The sequence below is a fragment of the Phaseolus vulgaris genome, chromosome 8, assembly GCF_000499845.2.
Source record: "Phaseolus vulgaris cultivar G19833 chromosome 8, P. vulgaris v2.0, whole genome shotgun sequence".
In the NCBI taxonomy this organism is placed as follows: domain Eukaryota; kingdom Viridiplantae; phylum Streptophyta; class Magnoliopsida; order Fabales; family Fabaceae; genus Phaseolus; species Phaseolus vulgaris.
In genome coordinates, this window is record NC_023752.2 from 25,766,040 (window position 1) to 25,772,039 (window position 6,000).

The window sequence follows — 6,000 nt, forward strand, 5'->3', positions numbered from 1 at the left end:
TGTGAGTTTTGAGTCTTCCTCTTCTTTGCCTTATCTTGTGAGCTATGGTGAGCTTCAAGTGGTGGCACTCCATCACTTATCTTGGTTCAAGGTTCTAAGTGGCGTGAATGGCTTCTTCCAATTCTCAAAATCCAGCAAGCATCTTCTTCTATAAGTGTTCTTCTTCCCTTTTCTTCAATTTTCCATTCGATAGTTTTGATTCCTAGAGTTTACTTCTTTTTCTACCGTTTAATTTTGTGTTTCCAGCATTGTGTTCTTATTTCTGTTTTGGTTCAGTAGCTATCTTTTAAATTCTGTCCAGTTTTAATTTTTGTTCTTCTTTCCTTTTGTTTTGATTCAATTTGATAATACATGGACTTCCATATGAGTCTTGGTTGGTGCTTAGTTTGGTGAGTTCTTGAATATAGAACATTGATCCAATTCTAAAGTAAAGTGCCTTTCAAATCCAGCTCAAGTTGTTCCTAAGAATGTCAAGAATCATGTGTTCTTGTAGTTACATTCACATCACACAGAGAGTGAGGTTTTTGGTGGTGGTTCTGTGACCTAACTTGAGCGTCGGAGTGCAAACGGCCGCTAGAGGCGCCGTCTGTGTGTTTTGCAGGTTGCGTTTGAAGTTCCCGGAGAAGGTTCTAAGAGAATTCTTGCAGATAGCACAGTTGCATAGGCGGGGTAAGGAAGCGACAAAGCAATTCCTCCACGCTAGAGTTGGCGACAGGATCATTAACTTTGCTAAGACATTTGAAATAGAGTGTGATGCCTCTAATATAGGCATTGGGGCCTGATCCGATCGGTCATCGGTAGTCGATGACGTCAGCATCAGAGAACCACGTGGACCACTCGCAGGGTGACACGTGGACCAGGTGGCAGAGAGGTAGGGGGACGATCGCCAAGAGAGGTGATCGGTGGTCAGTAACCAAGTTACCACCGACAGATCAGGCGGCAGAGAGGTCGGGGGATAGATCACCCAGAATGGTGATCGGTGGTCAGTAGCCAAGTGACCACCAGCAGACCAGGTCCCAGACTCGCGCCTGGAGGCAGAGCGCGAGTAGCGAATAAACACTGATCAGTCATCGGGTGTACTGTCATCGGGGTCTCGTGTTACACGCAGTTAAACTGGGACTAAGGTTCCCAGCGAGAGCGTTACGCATGGACCTCGCATGAGCACACCTCAAGGAATCATGCACGAGAGTGGCCTGAGGGAACTAGTAAGCCAGTCGGTGATTGGTGATTCCCTCAACCCATTACGTGCGTGTCATCCTGAAGGGTAAGTCGCCTACGCAAAGAGTAACGTTTGGTGAGTGCGCCTAGACCAGCCACACCCGACGTTCTCCTAAGAGTATGCAATTTACCCAGATAAGAGAAGCATCCTAAGTTACTCCGCAAGGGCGTAACTTAGGCAGACAAAGAGAGGCGTTAGAGCCCTTCCAGTAAGTGACACGTGTGTGGTTAGATGTGAGTTGCAGGCCTCCACGTGTCATCATCTGAGAGGGGTGCGGTCCAGACAAAAGAGCACTCCGTACCGCTAAAGGTACAGACAGGCGCAGCCAAGCGCAGACATGCGCAGACTCTCACGCTCCCCATCGCTGATTCTGAAGGTACGCTTTCTCTGAAAAGCATGACAGGGTTCTGTCACATGCCAGAAAAGCATAACAGAATTCTGTTATGCCCAGAAGCAGGGAAAGAGAGATAAAAGGCAGAATCAGAGTGGGAGTGAGGGGGAGACAAGAAAAAACAGAGCGCAAGTTTTACGTGGCAAGTGGGGCCGCCTCACGTGCCACCTCACGTGCTGCTTCTTTAACGTTTGGACTCCCTCTCTTAATCTCGCGACACGTGGCGCCATCAACGGCCAGCGTTGTGCGTCGCTAGCGCTTCTTTTATTCAAAATGGCGCGCCCTTCCCCTGTTCCTTCATCTTCTTCATTTGACTCCCAAACTCTCTGCGAACCTTTCTCCTGCGCACCCATCTTTCTTCGAATTCTCTGTGATCCTATACTCCTACGATCATTCAAAGGTATGGTTTTTCTTTTCCCTGGCCCCTTTTTGGTCATCTTTACCGATTGCATTTACCATTCTAGTTATCATGCATTCACCTTCCCCGTTTTTCTTCTTCTCAACCCGCGCTAGGGTTTTTCTCATGTTTCCGCTTTGGCTTCTGCCTCCCCTTCTTTCTCCTCCACCTGGGCATTTCTTCCTCATTCCCCCTCTCTGTTTTTCACCGAACCATCCATCACTCTCTCCCTTTCTATTTCTGACCCTTCGTTTTTCCTCCATTGCAGCTATCTCTCGATGGCTCGTTTGAAGCAGACCGCTTGCGTCCTTGCCTCTTCTTCTGGTGCACAGCCCTCCGCGAGTGCACCAGCTTCGCCACCGCCTGTTGTCACCTCATTCCATGACAACGCCAAAGTCTATGACTGGGCCCCTCTGGCGTTGCTATCTGAAACGTCCATCTTGCTACCTGAGGACCATCTTAACTCGCTTCTGAGCCACGACCCGGATGAACCCTCGTGTTCCATAGACAGGGAAAACGACTTCCACGTCCGAGTCCGCATCCCTCCCCGAGGGATGCCCATTTGCGCTGACGACAGGGCCACCAATGGGGTGCCCATCGTTTTTGTTTACTCCGCGATCTTCAAAAGGTTGAGGCTGCGACTCCCCTTCACCTTCTTCGAGAAAGAGCTGATGATGGAGTTGAACGTCGCGCCCTGCCAACTCCACCCCAATGCCTGGGCCTTCATCCGGGCGTTTCAGATTCTGTGCAACTACTTTGGGCACAACGCCTCGGTGGAGGTGTTCCTCTACTTCTTTGAGGCGAAGAAACCAGGGGATAGGTTTTGGGTCAGCCTGAACGGGGTTGCTGGACGGGTGCTTCTGGGCCTGTACCAGCAGTCCTTCAAAGACTGGAAGGGCAGATTTTATATGATATCCGCCACCCCACAAAGCCCTCATCTGCTCGAGGGGTACCCCCTCTACTGGGTTCCCCAGGTTCAATTTAAAAAACCCAAGGATCTCGAGACCATGGCCCCCTACGAGCGCGAGCTGTGTGGGCTGCTCCTGGGGGCTAAGTATGACTCCGCTCGCCTCATCAAGGATGAGTTTGATGTGGTTTCCCTGAAGAAATATATAGGTAGTTCTTTCCCTGCCGCCCCTTAGGACATTTATACTTCCTCATGCATGCTCTTATACTTTTCACCTTGCTTGCGTCTCTTAGCTGTCTAATTTCCCTCTTTCTTGCCTATGCAGATTCAATGTCAGGGAAAGATAGGAGGTTGGCGGTGTTGGAGCTCGCTAAACGCCGAGCGGCCAAAGGGACTGGCTCTTCCTCTTCCACCACCGAGCCAATCGAAGCCCCTCCGCTCTCGGTCGCGCCAGCCGAAGGCCCCGAGCAAGGGAAGAAAAGGAAGAGACTGGTGAAGGCTTCTTCGCTGGTACCTGCTGCTGCTGCTGCCTCAGTGGAAGAGGAAAGCTCAGGCTCCCCCCTCATTCACCGCCAGAGGAAGAAAGCAGTAGCCGAGGGGGTCTCGTCTCTCCAGCCTGGAGGGATAGAGGTGGTAGAGGTAGAGGAAGGTTCACCACCTCCCTCTCCCTCTACTCGACCGGCCCCAGAGCCCGTATGTCCTCCTTCTCCTGGCCAAAAATCGCCCCCAACCTCTCAACCACCAACTTCCCCCCCAGCAGGCCAATCACCTGGTCCATCCGCTCACCCTGCTGGGGGTGTTTCTGCTCAAAAAGAGTGTGCCCCGCCTCCAATGACAATCTCCACCGCCAATGCTGAACATGGCGGGTCTGGCTCGCGCCCAAGCAACACTGGAGCCAACCATGAGAACTTCAGCAGAGTTATCTCCATGGTGCGACAGCACATCAGCAATGGGGAGCTCGTCGACTTGAGCGGGGAGGAGATAGACGCACACCTTGCCAAGCAGGTGGTGCTCTCGCTGGAGTTCTCCAACCAGCATCGCAAGCAGAAAGCCCTGGAGAAAAGGGTGAAGGAACTTGAGCACGACAACGAGTCGCTGCACAGTGACCTTGAAGCCGCTCAGGGGTCTGTCGAGCTGATGCGAGGCATGGTGGAGAAGGCCAGAAGGGAGTACTTACTGCAGGTCCAGGAGACCATCAAGATGGAGATCTTGATGGGGCAGACTGTTGGTCCTCTGGACTGGAAGGTGGCAGAGTTACAGGCTGAGAATTCCTCTTTGCTCGAACGGAGTCAGATGGTGGAGGAGTTAGAGGCTGAGAACTCCTCCCTACGCCAACAGGATTCTCAGCGGGTAGAGATGCTCAAGGCCGCCAAGGAGGCAACTGCTGCCGCCGAAAAGAAGCTTGAGGAGGCAGTGGGCAAGCTGTCTGAGGCTGCCTCCTCCCTTGCTACCCTTACCACGCAGAGGGATGCTGCAGAGGCTTCGAGGCGAAGTCTGGAGGCGGAGAAAGAGGACTTGATGAACGTGGGCGCCGATTCCCTCATTGATGGATTCGAGCTGGCGCTCGAGCAAGTCCGCTGCGTCCTTCCAGAACTGGACCTTGCGCAATTCAGCATTCATCACTCGGTGGTAGATGGGAAACTTAAGCCTCCTACTCCCTGAATCTCTTCCTTCTGTAATTTTGACTTCTTCTGTACAAAGTTTCATTTTGTAACCTTATGTTTCTGCACCATTCAACTCTTTGTAACTGACAATTGTATGAACATCTCTGGTGATATACCTTGGTTTCAATTGCTCAATTTTTCTTTGAATTTTCTTTGGACTCCACTTACCTTTATGTGCGCGACTAACTGTTAGCTAGTTTAGGTTCAGCGCGATCTTGGGCTTTGCCTTTCCTTTCGCACACGACTAAGTGTCAACCAGCTTAGGCTTAGCACGATCTGCTTCTCTTACTCTTTGCGCGCGACTAAGTGTTAACCAACTCAGGCGTAGCGCGATCTGCTTCTCTTCTCTTTGCGTGCGACTAAGTGTTAACCAACTCAGGCTTAGCGCGATCTGCATGATCTCGACTGGCTGTTCCCTCAGCTTAACAGTCCTCGTGCGCTGCTTTGTACTACTAGCCAATTACTGACGGCTCATCGGTGATCGCTCTTTAGTCCTTACTTAGCTTTCTCTGTCGCTCTAGCGCTAAGTGCATAAAGGACCTTGACATCGATTGCTCAAAGTGAGGCCTCATCTTGGGAAAAGGAAGTGTTTCTCGCTAACCCCTTTCCCTTTCCCCGAGGTCATCACCCTTTGGCGGGTTGAGTCGATCACTCCTTGTCTCACTCCTGGGGTGAGAAAGGTTTTCTGACTGAGAGTTTTACTGGGCCAATATTGGTGCATGCCAAGTGGGTAAGGACGTTTTGTCAAAACCTTTCCTTTCCTTCTCTTGGTCTTACTAGCACCCCTGGCCTTTCAAACCTTTCTGCTTGCGCTCACACCTGGGGTGAGGAAGACTTAGATCGGTGCCAGTACTTGCGCCTAGGGCAAGTAGGGCCTAACCAATCACCTGCACTTGCACCTGGGACAAGGAGGATTTTAACTTTAATACTTGAGAACACTTTATATGCTGGAAATTTTTCTTTAATTGGGTGGCCTCGTTAAAAACCCTCTTTAGGGAAAAGAGTGCCCCCTTGTCTGTTCAACTGTTTCCACCATAAACAAAGCATGTGCCTTTTAGCGTGAGAACGCCATTACCGTACAATTTTAACTGAAATAAAATTTTAAATGGGTGGCGTTCCACGTTCTGGGGATTGCTCCTCCCTCCAAAGTCTCTAGGCGATAGGCTCCGTTCTCTAATGTCTCCACCACTCTGTACGGGCCTGTCCACTTCGGGGATAACTTATTCTGCATGTCATTCTGATGCGCCTTTCTCATCACCAGATCACCTTCCTGGAAGCGCCTGGGCCTCACTTTAGAGTTGTGCCTCCGCTCTACTCTTCTCTTCACAGCTTCAGCACTGACTCTGGCCTCTTCTCGCACTTCGTCTAGCAGGTCCAAATTCACCTTACGCTCTTCATTGGACTCTTCAGCAACGAAGTTCA